We start from the raw sequence: 20,548 nt of genomic DNA, 5'->3' as shown, positions 1-20,548 counted from the left end.
GGGGTTGACGTGCTGTCAGTGGATTGAAGCAAGGCATGTGAAGCGTCTGGGGTAAACCATGGAAAGCTGTGTAGGTATGTATATTTGCGTGTGTGGACGTGTGTATGTACATGTGTATGGGGGGGGGGGGGTTGGGCCATTTCTTTCGTCTGTTTCCTTGCGCTACCTCGCAAACGCGGGAGACAGCGACAAAGTATAAAAAAAAAAAAAAAAAAAAAAAAAAAAAAAAACATATGTGGGTGGGTTGGGCCATTCTTTCGTCTGTTTCCTTGTGCTACCTCGCTAACGCGGGAGATAGCAACAAAATAAAAAATAATATATACAAAAGCAATGGGACAAAGGTTGAGTTTTCAAAATTCAGAGGTACAAGGGGTTTGTCAATTGTACCTGGCTATTTGTATGGGAGTGGTAATTGAGACGAAGGCAAGTACAGAGCAGCAGAGGAAGGAGGAACAATTTGATTTCATAAGATGCAGTGGATGAATGGATCTGGTGTTTGCTTTAAAGGATGTGTGTGCGAGAGAAACAATCGGAGAAATGAGAATTTGTATATGGCATTTATGGATCTGGCGTAAGAATATGATGGGGCTAATAGAGATGTCTTGCATAAGTTCTGACAAAAATATAGTCTAGGAGAAAAGTTGATGTAAGAAGTGGAAAGTTTTAATGAAGGTTGTAAGGAATGTGTACGAGTAGGGAGAGAGGAAAAATTTGTTCCAGTTTAAGGATGGTCTATGGCAAGGGTCTATAATGTTATGTAATGTTATCATAGCTGTTAAATTCCCATATGGATGAAGTAGTGAGGGAGGTATATGCTAGGGTCTTTGAGAGAAGGGCATATATGCAGTCTGTAGCAGGGGAGGACCTGGGAAGAAAGTCATATGCTTGCTGATGACAAAGCACTAGCAGCAGACTGCAATTTGAAACTGCTAGTTGTTGACAGAGATCAGATTTGTTTGTTAAAAGAGAAAGGCGAGAGTAAATGTGAATAAAAGTAAGGTTATTAGGTTTAGCTGAGTAAGGGGGAGACTGTTGGGATGTGAATATGAATGGTGGAGAAAATTTGGAATGAAATATCTTAGATACCTGGGAGTGGACATGGTAACAAATGGAACCATGGAAACAAGTCATAGGGCAAGTGATTAAGGTAAGTGATGAGGTGAAGGTTCTGGGAGCACTGAAAAATGTATGGAAAAAAATGTATGTAAAGGCAAAAATAGGCATGTCTTAAGGTACAGCGGCCCAGTGATGCTATATGAATGCAAGGCATGGGCTATTGATAAGGAGGTGTGGAAATGAAACGTGAGGAAAATACATGATGCTATAAGGTTTGGTTTGATCAAGTAATAAAAGTATCAGAAGAGTGGTTACAAGAAATGTATGGTTTTAAGAGGTTAAGAGGGTGTACTGAAATGGTTTGGACAGAAAAAATGAATTTTGAGAGAACGACAGGATGTGTGTAGGAATTGTTGGGGACAAGGACAAAAAGATCAAACGAGATGGAAAGATGGGGTGATAAAGATTTTGAGTGGTCAAGGCCTGAACATCTGGGAGGATGAAAGGTGTGCATTGAACAGTGTGAACTGGAATATGGAATACACTCAGTCTCTAGCTGTCATGTGTAATGCACCGAAACTACATTTCCCTTTCCACATCCAGGCCCCACAAAACTTTCCATGATTTACCCCAGATGCTTCACATGCCCCGGTTCAATCCACTGACAGCACGTCGACCCCGGTATACCACATCGTTCCAATTCACACTATTCCTTGCATGCCTTTCACCCTCCTGTATGTTTAGGCCCCAGATGCTCAAAATCTTTTTCACTCCATCCTTCCACCTCCAATTTGGTTTCCCACTTCTCCTCATTCCCTCCACCTCTGACACATATATCCTCTGTCAATCTTACCTCACTCATTCTCTCCACGTGACCAAACCATTTCAATACACCCTCTTCTGCTCTCTCAACCACACTTTTTATTACCACACACCTCTCTTACCCTTTCATTACTTACTCCATCAAACCACCTTACACCACCTCTCCAAGGTACAAGTAATTAAAAAAATATATGGTGGTATGGTATAAGAGAACTTACTTCAGAGCAGCCATTCCTGTCAATTATACACAACAGCAGGGATTTCCATTTTCTTGAACGATGCTTCCTCATTGCAACACACAATAGGCCTGTAAAAAATAATCGATGAGAGGTTGACAGAATATACGTGTCTGAAGTGGAGGGGACAATAAAGGAGATGGAAGGATGGATAAAAAATGATTTTGAGTGATCAGGGCCTGAATATGCACGAGGGTGAAAGGTGTGCACAGAACAGTAATTTGTAATATGGGTTGACGGGCAGTTAAGAGACTGAATCAGAATGTGAAGCTGCTGAAGAAAACTTTGGAAAGGTCTGTGGGGTCTGGCTTTGGGTAGGGGGCTGCAGTTTGGGTGCATTCTATGCAAAAGCTAAAGAATATACATGTATATACATGAATATACATGAATGCTGCCTTTCTTAGTTTGTTCCTGATGCTTACTCACTAACATGGATACAGCAAACATTAAAAAACCTGATAGTTTATTTCTTGTTGTACTCCCTAAATCTAATAACACATACTGACCATTTGAAATGAACAGTCATGTACACTAGATACATCAAGCGAATCTACCAATATTCAGAATTAACAAATGCTCTGGTACATAACTTCAATCCTGTCAATTCAAAAACTTCCATTACTAGTATATGCTTTCATGATTATACTACAACTATGCCCACCAGATCTTCAAATCTTATTTGCTGCTGATCAGAAAAATATAAAACCATTCCTCTCCAAGTTTTTTTTTTCATCATTATACTTTGTTGCTGTCTCCCACATTAGCGAGGTAGCGCAAGGAAACAGACGAAAGAATGGTCCAACCCATCCACATACATATGTATATACATAAACGCCCACACACGCACATATACATACCTACACATTCCAACGTATACATACACAAACATACATATGTACAAATGTACATACTCATACATGTTGCCTTCATCCATTCCCACCGCCACCCCGCCACACTTGAAATGGCATCACCCTCCCCCCGCGTGCGCGAGATAGCGCTAGGAAAAAACAACGAAGGCCACATTTGTTCACACTCAGTTTCTAGGTGTCATGTGTAATGCACTGAAACCACAGCTCCCTTTCCCCATCCAGGCCCCACAAAACTTTCCATGGTTTACCCCAGACGCTTCACATGCCCTGGTTCAATCCGGTGACAGCACATCGACCCCAGTATACCACATTGTTCCAATTCACTATTCCTTGCATGCCTTTTACCCTCCTGTATGTTCAGGCCCCGATCGCTCAAAATCTTTTTCTCTCCATCCTTCCACCTCCAATTTGGTCTCTCACTTCTCCTTGTTCCCTTCATCTCTGACACATATCCTCTTTGTCAATCTTTCCTCACTCATTCTCTCCATGTGACCAAACCATTTCAATGTACCCTCTTCTGCTCTCTCAACCACACTTTGTATTACCACACATCTCTCTTACCCTTTCATTACTCACTTGATCAAACCACCTCACACCACCTCTCCAAGGTACAAGTAATTATCAGGAAAATATATGATGGTATGGTATAAGAGAACTTACTTCAGAGCAGCCATTCCAGTTAATTATATACAACAGCAGGGATTTCTGCTTTCTTGAATGATGCCTTCTCACTACATCACACAATAGGCCTGACAATAATAATGAGAGGCTAACAGAGGATATGTCTCTGAAGTGGAGGGGACAAGAAGGGAGACAGAAGGATGGGTTAAAAACGATTTTGAAAGATCAAGGCCTGAATATGCACAAGGGTGAAAAGTGTGCGCCGAACAGCAATTTGTAATATGGGTTGACGAGCAGTTAATGGACTGAACCAGGAATGTGAAGCAGCTGGGGTAAATTGTGAGAAGGTTTGTGGGGCCAGGATTTGATAGGGATCTCTGGTTTTGGCATATTTCATGCAACAGATAAAGAGTGGATGAGAATGAAGGCAACCTTTCTTCATCTGTTCCTGGTGCCACTTCAACATGGGAAATGGCAAATATAAAAAGCAACTTACTTTCTTTTAGTGCCTAAAGTTATCTAATAACACAGATACTGACCATTCATAGGAATGGTCATATATACAAGAGATACCTCGTGAATCTTACCAGATTTCAGAATTACAACAAATGCTCTAGTACGTAACTTCTATTGTCATTTCAGTTAAGATGAAAGCTGCAAATTTCCACGTTTTCATGGTTATCATAATACACCTATGCCTATCTTAAAATTTTATTGTGCTGACCAGAATGATTACAAAAGAACAATCCCTCTCCAAGGTATACGCAATTATTTGGTAAATAAATGACAGAATGGTACATTAGTACTTACTTAAGAGCAGCCATTTCTGTTGATTATATACAACTGACTTGTGACCCTCAATGTTGACACCACATCATACAATAGGCCTGGAAAAAATAAAAATCCAGAGACAGACACTGTTGGAAAAAAAACTGCAAGTGTGTGTGTGTGTGTGTGTGTGTGTGTGGTGGGGAAGATGCAAAGAGCTGCAGCTGCTTAAGCCAAGGGTTGCAATAATTGCAGTCTACTACTGTATCTTTATCCCTTGCAACTTCCTCTTGAATTAATAATCAGATATGCCACTATATACAGTGCATTACTACATTCACTACAATACACACTAAAATATGCATGCAATATTAGTAAAGTAAAAAGTAAACAGTAATACATAAACAATACCAGATGTAAAACAATAAGACAAAGCTGTCAGTCAAGTCAGTCACTATGTCAAATAGGGTCTTATTGTCAAAAAATCACCAGACACAAACATCCTCATGAGCACATGTATCAGGAACACTAGTAGAGGATATCTTCTAATGACCTCGATGATGGTTTGGAAGATCAAGTGGATGACCCTTGGGACTGCATTTGTCCCTCTGCTCCAGCAAAATGAAAGTGAATGGTCTCGTATTAAAAAAACAATGCCATTTGTTAAATGCAGACATTCACAATATTGCTAACGTAAGCAGGCCCCATTACATTCAAACGATTTTCATAATTCTCAATATATCTATCAATTAAGTTGCCACAAAACCAAAAATACTGACATCTGTTATATTCATAGGTGCAAAAGAAAAAAAATTGGGTACACTTCCTAAAATATACATAGGATAAGCAGATTGTTTCTAACATGTTCTATCTTGTGCATATGCTGGAAACTACATCTTCAGCAGCTCTGTATGCCAAACCACAAGCACCCTACATTAGTCAAGTATACAATAAATTAATTATCATCTCTCTAACAGGAATATGGGTGATGACATACCTCACATCCATACATCATTCAAATTACTGTATCTTAAGACATACCCATTCTCGTCCTCCCAGATAATGAAATCTTTTCCCACATATTCCTCGACGCTCCATTACCATAAACCAGGACCCCTTTCTCTTATGTGGCTCCAGCAGCTTCATGGCTGCACTATTTCCAGTAGCACTGAAATAATGGGACTCCTTTGGAGTAACAACTTCATCAGAATGAAATCCTTTTGTCAACAGACTATTTAGCTTTGCCAGATGTGAGTTCACTTGACAATGACAGTCAGGGAATAACTAATGGTTTAAGAGGACAGCAAGCTACACAATTATTTCAACTACTATGTAAGAATAGGTAAAGATTCCAATCAGTGATATTCTAAAAGGGTATTACTTTTACAATTGATTACGCCCACACTTCAATATAATGCTTAACTGCCTTACTTAATATCACAGAATAAAATTGTGCCTCGGATCATGCTCCAGAGGTATCAAATTCTTGAAACATTACCTTGAAACAAGAGAAAGTAGCTTAATATTCAAAGCTAGAAAGTCATGAGGAGCTTAAGTGGTAAATTACCAAATTTCCTTGATACTCTACATGCCACATTCCAACACAGGTTTCAATGGATCAAAAGAGACTCTCTTCAGGAAAATGAATCAGCGGTCAAAATAATGGAAGATTACATCATCTCTATATGTCCGGTAATTCCTAGAAATCTATACATAGTAAAATTTCATAAAATCCACGTCTAGGCTAAAGTTTTTTCCTTCATACACTGGAATCTAAAAATCTTAGAAACATGAAAAATCTAATTAAATAGTAAAACTGGCTATTACTCTTATCAGAATGGTACAGGTAATGCAAAACACCATAACTGTCATCAAACCATTTTTTTAATAACCTAATGGACAAGGTTTCTAAATTACTGCCAACAACTGAGTCATTATTACAGAATGTCTTCAAAATGTAGGATAAACACTTGAAAACCAACATTACTTGGTCAAATACATATGTAGCAACATATACCCTCTAATATACTAGTTACAGCAAAAGCCTATCTTATGAAAATTACTAGTAATGTTTCTTGGTTTGGATGTCTAACATGTTTATTATGGCATTACAACTCTCCTTACCTAATATAGGTCAATCTTCAAAACTGCTCACTTTATTAATAACTAGTTTAGCTGGTCTATGAAACTGGACAACTAAAATAGCTACATTATTTCTTATTTGTATAAAACAGTTTTTCACCTGATGCGGCAATGTAAATATTAGTTTTTTGCTGCAATTCCCAATTAAGCTCTACATTGAAACTGGCTACTTGTTAAAGGTGTTTATATAGTTACCTGACCAATACCTGCCGAGCATATTATCTATATAGTTCTCAATGTAAGAATATGTCTTGTTCCAGGAAAAGTGTGATGGTCAATTGGTTTGAGGAACACCTTTTAAAGCCTAACCATAATCTACTTACCCACACGATAAGAGAAGCATAGTAACAATTTAAGGACCCTACTGGAAACCACTTAGTCAAACTTTAGTAGGTTATCCTAGTGTGTACCTTATTATGGTGTATACCTATTATAACGTACTACGTACTTTATCATGGCGTACACCCATCAATGTACTGTGTACTTTATTATGTTGTACACCCATCATAACGTACTATGATAAGTAGAAAGATGAAATAGCACAATGAGTTCCCAGTGTGTAATAATCACATCAGGGGAGACACAAGAGAGAAATAAGTCAGTTGATATACAACGAAGAGACTTAACTAGGACGCATTTGGTTAACAATGCGATTGTCCAAGACAGACATCCAGAGTAGCATAAACTTATTATTTTACAAATTTTACCAACAATAAAGTTATCCAATTTGTATAGATCATCACTACTATTAAGATTATAATTCTTTGTATTTAATAAAAGATTCAATGATATTTCTCGTGGTAACAGAATTAGAGTTAATAACCGAGATGGCATTAATCCAGTCAATACAATGATCATAGTTTTTAACGTGATTAAACAAGGCATTTGATTCTTGTCTCGTTCTTTATGTTGCTCAAGTCAAACAAAGATCCTTACCAGTCTGCCCAACATAAAACTCACCAATTTCTACATGGCACTTTAAATATGCGCCAAGGAGAATTCTCTGGTGAAATTCCTGATTAAGATATTCATTATAGTATTATTGTTGCTGAAGGCAACATTTACATTAAAGGATTTGAGCAAAATAGGAAGTAAAATTATCATTAAAAGGGAGAACTAAAGATTTTTGGTATCAATGGAAGGTTTGGGCTCAACTCTATAAAATCATTTCTTTGCTAACTTAAGGGACTTATCAATGAAAAATCTAGGGTACTTTGATTCAGATCCAATAGAATATATCTTCTAAAACTGATCATCAATATACTCTGGACTGCATATATATATATATATATATATATATATATATATATATATATATATATATATATATATATATATATATATATATATATATATATATATATGCATATATATATATATTTATTTATTCATTTATTCATTTATCTATTTATTTATTATTTATTTTGCTTTGTCGCTGTCTCCCGCGTTTGCGAGGTAGCACAAGGAAACAGACGAAAGAAATGGCCCAACCCACCCCCATACACATGTATATACACACACGTCCACACACGCAAATATACATACCTATACATCTCAATGTACACATATATATACACACACAGACACATACATATATACCCATGCACACAATTCACACTGTCTGCCTTTGTTCATTCCATCGCCACCTCGCCACACATGGAATACCATCCCCCTCCCCCCTCATGTGTCCGGGGTAGCGCAAGGAAAAAACAAAGGCCTCATTCGTTCACACTCAGTCTCCAATTGTCATGCAATAACGCCCGAAACCACAGCTCCCCTTCCACATCCATATATATATATATATATATATATATATATATATATATATATATATATATATATATATATATATATATATATATATATATATATCATTTTGCTTTGTCTCACGCGTTAGCGAGGTAGCGCAAGGAAACAGACGAAAGAATGGCCCAACCCGCCCACATTCACATGTATATACATACACGTCCACACACGCAAATATACATACCTATACATCTCAACGTATACATATATTTACACACAGACATATACATATATACACATGTACACAATTCATACTGTCTGCCTTTATTTGTTCCCATCGCCACCTCGCCACACATGAAATAACAACCCCCTCCCCCTCATGTGTGCGAGGTAGCGCTAGGAAAAGATAACAAAGGCCACATTCGTTCACACTCAGTCTCTCGCTGTCATGCAACAATGCCCGAAACCACAGCTCCCTTTCCACATCCAGGCCCCACACAACTTTCCATGGTTTACCCCAGACGCTTCACATGCCCTGGTTCAATCCATTGACAGCACGTCGACCCCGGTATACCACATCGTTCCAATCCACTCTATTCCTTGCACGCCTTTCACCCTCCTGCATGTTCAGGCCCCGATCACTCAAAATCTTTTTCACTCCATCTTTCCACCTCCAATTTAGTCTCCCACTTCTCCTCGTTCCCTCCACCTCAGACACATATATCCTCTTGGTCAATCTTTCCTCACTCATTCTCTCCATGTGACCAAACCATTTCAAAAACACCCTCTTCTGCTCTCTCAACCACACTCTTTATTTCCACACATTTCTCTTACCCTTACATTACTTACTCGGTCAAACCACCTCACACCACATATTGTCCTCAAACATCTCATTTCCAGCACATCCACCCTCCTGCGCACAACTCTATCCATAGCCCACGCCTCGCAACCATACAACATTGTTGGAACCACTATTCCTTCAAACATACCCATTTTTGCTTTCCGAGATAATGTTCTCGACTTCCAAACATTCTTCAACGCTCCCAGAACTTTCGCTCCCTCCCCCACCCTATGATTCACTTCCGCTTCCATGGTTCCATCCGCTGCCAGATCCACTCCCAGATATCTAAAACACTTTACTTCCTCCAGTTTTTCTCCATTCAAACTTACCTCCCAATTGACTTGACCCTCAACCCTACCGTACCTAATAACCTTGCTCTTATTCACATTTACTCTTAACTTTCTTCTTTCACACACTTTACCAAACTCAGTCACCAGCTTCTGCAGTGTCTTACATGATTCAGCCACCAGCGCTGTATCATCAGCGAACAACAACTGACTCACTTCCCAAGCTCTCTCATCCAGAACAGACTGCATACTTGCCCCTCTTTCCAAAACTCTTGCATTCACCTCCCTAACAACCCCATCCATAAACAAATTAAACAACCATGGAGACATCACACACCCCTGCAGCAAACCTACATTCACTGAAAACCAGTCACTTTCCTCTCTTCCTACACGTACACATGCCTTACATCCTCGATAAAAACTTTTCACTGCTTCTAACAACTTTCCTCCCACACCATATATTCTTAAAACCTTCCACAGAGCATCTCTATCAACTCTATCATATGCCTTCTCCAGATCAATAAATGCTACATACAAATCCCTTTGTTTTTCTAAGTATTTCTCACATACATTCTTCAAAGCAAGGTGAAGGAGGCGAAGGTGAAGATTTGTGGGGGTTTTCAGAAAAGAAGAGAGAATGTTGGAGTGAAGAGAGTGGTGAGAGTAAGTGAGCTTGGGAAGGAGACTTGTGTGAGGAAGTACCAGGAGAGACTGAGTACAGAATGGAAAAAGGTGAGAACAAAGGAGATAAGGGGAGTGGGGGGGGGGGGATGGTATGTATTTAGGGAAGCAGTGATGGCTTGCGCAAAAGATGCTTGTGGCATGAGAAGCGTGGGAGGTGGGTTGATTAGAAAAGGTAGTGAGTGGTGGGATGAAGAAGTTAGATTATTAGTGAAAGAGAAGAGAGAGGCATTTGGACGATTTTTGCAGGAATAAAATGCAAATGAGTGGGAGAGGTATAAAAGAAAGAGACAGGAGGTCAAGAGAAAGGTGCAAGAGGTGAAAAAAAGGGCAAATGAGAGTTGGGGTGAGAGAGTATCATTAAATTTTAGGGAGAATAACAAGATGTTCTGGAAGGAGGTAAATAAAGTGCGTAAGACATGGGAGCAAATGGGAACTTCAGTGAAGGGCGCAAATGGGGAGGTGATAACAAGTAGTGGTGATGTGAGAAGGAGATGGAGTGAGTATTTTGAAGGTTTGTTGAATGTGTTTGATGATAGAGTGGCAGATATAGGGTGTTTTGGTCGAGGTGGTGTGCAAAGTGAGAGGGTTAGGGAAAATGATTTGGTAAACAGAGAAGAGGTAGTGAAAGCTTTGCGGAAGATGAAAGCCGGCAAGGCAGCAGGTTTGGATGGTATTGCAGTGGAATTTATTAAAAAAGGGGGTGACTGTATTGTTGACTGGTTGGTAAGGTTATTTAATGTATGTATGACTCATGGTGAGGTTCCTGAGGATTGGCGGAATGCGTGCACAGTGCCATTGTACAAAGGCAAAGGGGATAAGAGTGAGTGCTCAAATTACAGAGGGACAAGTTTGTTGAGTATTCCTGGTAAATTATATGGGAGGGTATTGATTGAGATGGTGAAGGCATGTACAGAGCATCAGATTGGGGAAGAGCAGTGTGGTTTCAGAAGTGGTAGAGGATGTGTGGATCAGGTGTTTGCTTTGAAGAATGTATGTGAGAAATACTTAGAAAAGCAAATGGATTTGTATGTAGCATTTATGGATCTGGAGAAGGCATATGATAGAGTTGATAGAGATGCTCTGTGGAAGGTATTAAGAATATATGGTGTGGGAGGAAAGTTGTTAGAAGCAGTGAAAAGTTTTTATCGAGGATGTAAGGCATGTGTACGTGTAGGAAGAGAGGAAAGTGATTGGTTCTCAGTGAATGTAGGTTTGCGGCAGGGGTGTGTGATGTCTCCATGGTTGTTTAATTTGTTTATGGATGGGGTTGTTAGGGAGGTAAATGCAAGAGTTTTGGAAAGAGGGGCAAGTATGAAGTCTGTTGGGGATGAGAGAGCTTGGGAAGTGAGTCAGTTGTTGTTCGCTGATGATACAGCGCTGGTGGCTGATTCATGTGAGAAACTGCAGAAGCTGGTGACTGAGTTTGGTAAAGTGTGTGGAAGAAGAAAGTTAAGAGTAAATGTGAATAAGAGCAAGGTTATTAGGTACAGTAGGGTTGAGGGTCAAGTCAATTGGGAGGTGAGTTTGAATGGAGAAAAACTGGAGGAAGTGAAGTGTTTTAGATATCTGGGAGTGGATCTGGCAGCGGATGGAACCATGGAAGCGGAAGTGGATCATAGGGTGGGGGAGGGGGCGAAAATTCTGGGGGCCTTGAAGAATGTTTGGAAGTCGAGAACATTATCTCGGAAAGCAAAAATGGGTATGTTTGAAGGAATAGTGGTTCCAACAATGTTGTATGGTTGCGAGGCGTGGGCTATGGATATAGTTGTGCGCAGGAGGATGGATGTGCTGGAAATGAGATGTTTGAGGACAATGTGTGGTGTGAGGTGGTTTGATCGAGTGAGTAACGTAAGGGTAAGAGAGATGTGTGGAAATAAAAAGAGCGTGGTTGAGAGAGCAGAAGAGGGTGTTTTGAAGTGGTTTGGGCACATGGAGAGAATGAGTGAGGAAAGATTGACCAAGAGGATATATGTGTCGGAGGTGGAGGGAACGAGGAGAAGAGGGAGACCAAATTGGAGGTGGAAAGATGGAGTGAAAAAGATTTTGTGTGATCGGGGCCTGAACATGCAGGAGGGTGAAAGGAGGGCAAGGAATAGAGTGAATTGGAGCGATGTGGTATACCGGGGTTGACGTGCTGTCAGTGGATTGAATCAAGGCATGTGAAGCGTCTGGGGTAAACCATGGAAAGTTGTGTAGGTATGTATATTTGCGTGTGTGGACGTATGTATATACATGTGTATGGGGGGGGGGCCATTTCTTTCGTCTGTTTCCTTGCGCTACCTCGCAAACGCGGGAGACAGCGACAAAGTATAATAAAAAAAATATAAAAAAATAATGATTCATGGTGAGGTGCCTGAGGATTGGCGGAATGCTTGCATAATGCCATTGTACAAAGGCAAAGGGGATAAGAGTGAGTGCTCAAATTACAGAAGTATAAGTTTGTTGAGTATTCCTGGTAAATTATATGGGAGGGTATTGATTGAGAGGGTGAAGGCATGTACAGAGCATCAGATTAGGGAAGAGCAGTGTGGTTTCAGAAGTGGTAGAGGATGTGTGGATCAGGTGTTTGTTTTGATATATATATATATATATATATATATATATATATATATATATATATATATATATATTTTTTTTTTCAAACTATTCGCCATTTCCCGCGTTAGCGAGGTAGCGTTAAGAACAGAGAGCTGGGCCATTGAGGGGATATCCTCACCTGGCCCCCTTCTCTGTTCCTTCTTTTGGAAAATTAAAAAAAAAATTGAGAGGGGAGGATTTCCAGCCCCCCGCTCCCTTCCCTTTTAGTCGCCTTCTACGACACGCAGGGAATACGTGGGAAGTATTCTTTCTCCCCTATCCCCAGGGATATATATATATATATATATATATATATATATATATATATATATATATATATATATATATATATATATATATACACAGCATGTTCTGCATGGAACCGTTGGTAATTGGAGTTTAATTTCACTGACTCCCTACACCAACTATACAAAATGAAGGCCAAGAAAAGGGAAGAACTTACCCTGCCCGGAGCTGATGGTCAAAGAGGTTGCAATTGGTAAGGGCTTGTTCTTGAAGCCTCGAATGCTGTAGATTCGAAGCTGCGTCGAACATCAACCTTCAATTGAATATTGATTTTTTTCATGCCTTTCTCATCGTTTAGCGAGCAAACTCAATAAAATCTCTTCGAATATTAAGACACAAAGAATATATATAAATATAATAAGCTCTTTCATCAGATAATTATAAAATAAATCGATAATTCATGAGTTCATTCACGGTTCAAAGATGAGTTCAGTGGGGTGAAGCAATTTGGGTCGTTTTTAACAGGCCATGCAGAGCGGTTCGGTTATTTCAACTTTAACCGTATATTTGTTGCAGATATAGATACAGATACTTAAATTTTGGTTTGAAAAACTAAAACTATAATTTTTACTTCAAAATATCATGACTAATTATCAAAATATGCATGTTAAAAGTAATGATTCACGAAATAAGTGTCCATTTGGTATTTTTACATGATGTAAAATATGATGTTAAGGACCACGGCAGCAGCGTTATCTTGCTATGATAAGTAACAGTAAAATGTGTCCAAGAACATAAGTAAATGAATAACAAGGGTCGTGGTTGTTCGGCTGGGCCTCACCCCCCCCCCCCCCCACCCGGGGGCAGAGCTGCATTCATTCCCAGATAAAAACAATCATTTTACCCGAATATACATATTATAGGCAATCTTTATATTTCTTGACACAAAATAACTATCTAAACAATTGGAATATGACACTGACCAATCTAAAGTAACAGGCGCAACATTTCTTTGGTCTAAAGGTATTTGCGAAAGTTCCTCAACAGGAAATTTCGAACGTTATTATAATACTGAGGAACATACTTTCTAACTGGGAAGTCCTGTTAGTCTCAGGTTATCTTGACATGATACAGAGTTTACATTGTTTATGAAACCATGTGAGCGAACTACAGAAACAAATTATACTGTTAATGGAGAGATGTGCAAGTTTATATTAATTCCTCGCTTAAAAATTACGTCCTCGCTCCTATTTCACGGCACAATTGTCTGATGTATGCCTTATACAGGAAAAATACTAACAAACTAGTATATGTTTAAGAAAATAGTATGTCCAAATCAGCTTCCATGTGTGTTCAATGGACACAAAAGTAATGAATTTTCCACTGATTAAGATTCTTATATTTATGATACTCAAATATCAGAGAAGAATGAAGATATTACACAAAGTAGATATTTCCAACAAATTTTTGTCTGGTTGTTCTCATATTTTTCCTTTCTCGTTATTTCCCTAACAGTTATCGGTGCTCATCTGAACAAAATGCTACTGTTTTGTCTTTCCCATATCAAAATCAAGCTAGTTCTATGTATAATGTAACATTTTGTCCCTCATTTATATCGGTCTTCTTTTATCTATCTCCATGTTTTCCTTATATCGGATTTCTTTCTGCTTGTTCTTCAGTATTTTATACTTTGCAATACTGGTTATAGCAGTTCTCTTGTCTTACGAGCTTTGTATACTTCCTTCCAAAACATCATTTTACTTTCCCTAAAATTTAATGATACTCTCTCACCCCAATTCTCATTTGCCCTCTTTTTCACCTCTTGCACCTTCCTCTTGACCTCTTTCTTTTATGCATCTTCCAGTCATTTGCACTATTTCCCTGCAATAATCGTCCAAATGCCTCTCTCTTCTCTTTACACAATCTTATGTCTTCATCACACCACTACTGCCCTTTCTTATCTGCCCACCTCCCACCTTTCATATGCCACAGGCATTTCTTGTGCAAGCTATCACTGCTTCCCTAAATACATCCCATTCCTCCCCCACTCCCCTTATGTCATCTGCTCTCACTTTCCATTCTGCACTCAATCTCTCTTGGTACTTCCTCACACGTCTCCTTTCCAAGCTCACTTACTCTCACCACTCTCTTCACCCCAACATTCTCTCTTATTTTCTGAAAACCTCTACAAATCTTCACCTTCGCCTCCACAAGATAATGATCATACATCCCTCCCGTTGCATCTCTCAGCACATTAACGTCCAAAAGTCTCTCTTTCACGCTCCTATCGATTAACAAGTAATCCAATAACACTCTCTGGCCATCTCTCAAACTTACATACTTATACTTATGTATATCTCTTTTTAAACCAGGTATTCCCAATCACTAGTCCTTTTTCAGCACACAAATCTACAAGCTCTTCACCATTTCCAATTACAACACTGAACACCCCATGCACACCAATTATACCCTCAACTGCCACATTACTCACCGTTGCATTCAAATCACCCATCATTATAACCCGGTCTCATGCATCAAAGCTGCTAACACACCCACTCAGCTGCTCCCAAAACACTTGCCTCAAGATCTTTCTTCTCATGACCAGGTGCATAGGCACCAATAATCACCCACCTCTCTCCATTCACTTTCAGTTTTACCCATATCAATCTAGAGTTTACTTTCTTGCACTCTATCACATACTACCACAACTCCTGCCTCAGGAGTAGTGCTACACCTTCCTTTACTCTTCTTGAGCTTCATTACACCCAAAGCCAAAACATCCAGGTTCCTTTCCTCAAACATACTACCTATCTCTCTTTTTTCTCATCTTGGTTACATTCATACACATTTAGACACGCCAATCTGAGCCTTCGAGGAGGATGAGCACTCCCTGCATGACTCCTGTTTCCCCTTTTAGAAAGTTATAATACAAGGAGGGAAGAGTTTCTAGCCCTCCACTCCCATCCCCTTTATTTGCCTTCTAGGACATGTGGGAAATCGATGGGAAGTATTCTTTCTCCCCTATCCCCAGGGATATATACTTATATATATATATTTATATATTCATTTATTTTGCTTTGGCACGGTCTCCTGCGTTAGCGAGGTAGCACAAGGAAACAGACGAAAGAATGGCCCAACTCACCCACATACACATGTATATACATACACGTCCACACATGCAAATATACATACCTATACATCTCAATGTATACATATATATATACACACAGACATACACATATATACACATGTACATAATTCATACTGTCTGCCTTTATTCATTCCCATCGCCACCCTGCTACACATGAAAAAACAACCCCCTCCCTAGCATGTGCGCGAGGTAGCGCTAGGAAAAGACAACAAAGGCCACATTTGTTCACACTCACTCTCTAGCTGCCATGTAATAATCCACCGAAACAACAGCTCCCTTTCCACATCCAGGCCCCACAAAACTTTCCATGGTTTACCCCAGACACTTCACATGCCCTGGGTCAATCCATTGACAGCACATAGACCCCAGTATACCACATAGTTCCAATTCACTCTATTCCTTGCATGCCTTTCAACCTCCTGCATGTTCAGGCCCTGATCACTCAAAATCTTTTTCACTCCATCTTTCCACCTCCAATTTAGTCTCCCACTTCTCCTCGTTCCCTCCACCTCAGACACATATATCCTCTTGGTCAATCTTTCCTCACTCATTCTCTCCATGTGACCAAACCATTTCAAAACACCCTCTTCTGCTCTCTCAACCACACTCTTTATTTCCACACATTTCTCTTACCCTTACATTACTTACTCGGTCAAACCACCTCACACCACATATTGTCCTCAAACATCTCATTTCCAGCACATCCACCCTCCTGCGCACAACTCTATCCATAGCCCACGCCTCGCAACCATACAACATTGTTGGAACCACTATTCCTTCAAACATACCCATTTTTGCTTTCCGAGATAATGTTCTCGACTTCCAAACATTCTTCAACGCTCCCAGAACTTTCGCTCCCTCCCCCACCCTATGATTCACTTCCGCTTCCATGGTTCCATCCGCTGCCAGATCCACTCCCAGATATCTAAAACACTTTACTTCCTCCAGTTTTTCTCCATTCAAACTTACCTCCCAATTGACTTGACCCTCAACCCTACCGTACCTAATAACCTTGCTCTTATTCACATTTACTCTTAACTTTCTTCTTTCACACACTTTACCAAACTCAGTCACCAGCTTCTGCAGTGTCTTACATGATTCAGCCACCAGCGCTGTATCATCATCGAACAACAACTGACTCACTTCCCAAGCTCTCTCATCCAGAACAGACTGCATACTTGCCCCTCTTTCCAAAACTCTTGCATTCACCTCCCTAACAACCCCATCCATAAACAAATTAAACAACCATGGAGACATCACACACCCCTGCAGCAAACCTACATTCACTGAAAACCAGTCACTTTCCTCTCTTCCTACACGTACACATGCCTTACATCCTCGATAAAAACTTTTCACTGCTTCTAACAACTTTCCTCCCACACCATATATTCTTAATACCTTCCACAGAGCATCTCTATCAACTCTATCATATGCCTTCTCCAGATCAATAAATGCTACATACAAATCCCTTTGTTTTTCTAAGTATTTCTCACATACATTCTTCAAAGCAAGGTGAAGGAGGCGAAGGTGAAGATTTGTGGGGGTTTTCAGAAAAGAAGAGAGAATGTTGGAGTGAAGAGAGTGGTGAGAGTAAGTGAGCTTGGGAAGGAGACTTGTGTGAGGAAGTACCAGGAGAGACTGAGTACAGAATGGAAAAAGGTGAGAACAAAGGAGATAAGGGGAGTGGGGGGGGGGGGATGGTATGTATTTAGGGAAGCAGTGATGGCTTGCGCAAAAGATGCTTGTGGCATGAGAAGCGTGGGAGGTGGGTTGATTAGAAAAGGTAGTGAGTGGTGGGATGAAGAAGTTAGATTATTAGTGAAAGAGAAGAGAGAGGCATTTGGACGATTTTTGCAGGAATAAAATGCAAATGAGTGGGAGAGGTATAAAAGAAAGAGACAGGAGGTCAAGAGAAAGGTGCAAGAGGTGAAAAAAAGGGCAAATGAGAGTTGGGGTGAGAGAGTATCATTAAATTTTAGGGAGAATAAAAAGATGTTCTGGAAGGAGGTAAATAAAGTGCGTAAGACATGGGAGCAAATGGGAACTTCAGTGAAGGGCGCAAATGGGGAGGTGATAACAAGTAGTGGTGATGTGAGAAGGAGATGGAGTGAGTATTTTGAAGGTTTGTTGAATGTGTTTGATGATAGAGTGGCAGATATAGGGTGTTTTGGTCGAGGTGGTGTGCAAAGTGAGAGGGTTAGGGAAAATGATTTGGTAAACAGAGAAGAGGTAGTGAAAGCTTTGCGGAAGATGAAAGCCGGCAAGGCAGCAGGTTTGGATGGTATTGCAGTGGAATTTATTAAAAAAGGGGGTGACTGTATTGTTGACTGGTTGGTAAGGTTATTTAATGTATGTATGACTCATGGTGAGGTTCCTGAGGATTGGCGGAATGCGTGCACAGTGCCATTGTACAAAGGCAAAGGGGATAAGAGTGAGTGCTCAAATTACAGAGGGACAAGGTTTGTTGAGTATTCCTGGTAAATTATATGGGAGGGTATTGATTGAGATGGTGAAGGCATGTACAGAGCATCAGATTGGGGAAGAGCAGTGTGGTTTCAGAAGTGGTAGAGGATGTGTGGATCAGGTGTTTGCTTTGAAGAATGTATGTGAGAAATACTTAGAAAAGCAAATGGATTTGTATGTAGCATTTATGGATCTGGAGAAGGCATATGATAGAGTTGATAGAGATGCTCTGTGGAAGGTATTAAGAATATATGGTGTGGGAGGAAAGTTGTTAGAAGCAGTGAAAAGTTTTTATCGAGGATGTAAGGCATGTGTACGTGTAGGAAGAGAGGAAAGTGATTGGTTCTCAGTGAATGTAGGTTTGCGGCAGGGGTGTGTGATGTCTCCATGGTTGTTTAATTTGTTTATGGATGGGGTTGTTAGGGAGGTAAATGCAAGAGTTTTGGAAAGAGGGGCAAGTATGAAGTCTGTTGGGGATGAGAGAGCTTGGGAAGTGAGTCAGTTGTTGTTCGCTGATGATACAGCGCTGGTGGCTGATTCATGTGAGAAACTGCAGAAGCTGGTGACTGAGTTTGGTAAAGTGTGTGGAAGAAGAAAGTTAAGAGTAAATGTGAATAAGAGCAAGGTTATTAGGTACAGTAGGGTTGAGGGTCAAGTCAATTGGGAGGTGAGTTTGAATGGAGAAAAACTGGAGGAAGTGAAGTGTTTTAGATATCTGGGAGTGGATCTGGCAGCGGATGGAACCATGGAAGCGGAAGTGGATCATAGGGTGGGGGAGGGGGCGAAAATTCTGGGGGCCTTGAAGAATGTTTGGAAGTCGAGAACATTATCTCGGAAAGCAAAAATGGGTATGTTTGAAGGAATAGTGGTTCCAACAATGTTGTATGGTTGCGAGGCGTGGGCTATGGATATAGTTGTGCGCAGGAGGATGGATGTGCTGGAAATGAGATGTTTGAGGACAATGTGTGGTGTGAGGTGGTTTGATCGAGTGAGTAACGTAAGGGTAAGAGAGATGTGTGGAAATAAAAAGAGCGTGGTTGAGAGAGCAGAAGAGGGTGTTTTGAAGTGGTTTGGGCACATGGAGAGAATGAGTGAGGAAAGATTGACCAAGAGGATATATGTGTCGGAGGTGGAGGGAACGAGGAGAAGAGGGAGACCAAATTGGAGGTGGAAAGATGGAGTGAAAAAGATTTTGTGTGATCGGGGCCTGAACATGCAGGAGGGTGAAAGGAGGGCAAGGAATAGAGTGAATTGGAGCGATGTGGTATACCGGGGTTGACGTGCTGTCAGTGGATTGAATCAAGGCATGTGAAGCGTCTGGGGTAAACCATGGAAAGTTGTGTAGGTATGTATATTTGCGTGTGTGGACGTATGTATATACATGTGTATGGGGGGGGGGGCCATTTCTTTCGTCTGTTTCCTTGCGCTACCTCGCAAACGCGGGAGACAGCGACAAAGTATAATAAAAAAAATATAAAAAAATAATGATTCATGGTGAGGTGCCTGAGGATTGGCGGAATGCTTGCATAATGCCATTGTACAAAGGCAAAGGGGATAAGAGTGAGTGCTCAAATTACAGAAGTATAAGTTTGTTGAGTATTCCTGGTAAATTATATGGGAGGGTATTGATTGAGAGGGTGAAGGCATGTACAGAGCATCAGATTAGGGGAAGAGCAGTGTGGTTTCAGAAGTGGTAGAGGATGTGTGGATCAGGTGTTTGTTTTGATATATATATATATATATATATATATATATATATATATATATATATATATATATTTTTTTTTTCAAACTATTCGCCATTTCCCGCGTTAGCGAGGTAGCGTTAAGAACAGAGAGCTGGGCCATTGAGGGGATATCCTCACCTGGCCCCCTTCTCTGTTCCTTCTTTTGGAAAATTAAAAAAAAAATTGAGAGGGGAGGATTTCCAGCCCCCCGCTCCCTTCCCTTTTAGTCGCCTTCTACGACACGCAGGGAATACGTGGGAAGTATTCTTTCTCCCCTATCCCCAGGGATATATATATATATATATATATATA

General features: G+C 40.2%; 1 long non-coding RNA gene across 2 annotated transcripts; it reads right to left on the bottom strand.

Moving 5' to 3' along the window:
* Nucleotides 1–235: 235 nt before the first annotated feature.
* Nucleotides 236–8,822, bottom strand: LOC139751042 (uncharacterized). 2 transcript variants are annotated; one of them, XR_011713277.1, is made up of 4 exons: nt 7,030–8,822; nt 4,415–5,279; nt 3,644–3,732; nt 247–2,185 (listed from the first exon to the last, which is right to left on the bottom strand). It is a non-coding gene; the product is annotated as an uncharacterized lncRNA (long non-coding RNA). The 2 variants fall into 2 exon arrangements; XR_011713276.1 differs by lacking the exon at nt 7,030–8,822 and having other exon boundaries at nt 236–2,185; nt 4,415–7,023.
* Between the last annotated feature and the right edge of the window lie 11,726 nt (nt 8,823–20,548).

The sequence above is a fragment of the Panulirus ornatus genome, chromosome 10 (genome assembly GCF_036320965.1).
Source record: "Panulirus ornatus isolate Po-2019 chromosome 10, ASM3632096v1, whole genome shotgun sequence".
Lineage (NCBI taxonomy): Eukaryota > Metazoa > Arthropoda > Malacostraca > Decapoda > Palinuridae > Panulirus > Panulirus ornatus.
The sequence above is the reverse complement of the archived record's forward strand: the minus strand, read 5'-3'. Positions and strand labels throughout refer to the sequence as shown.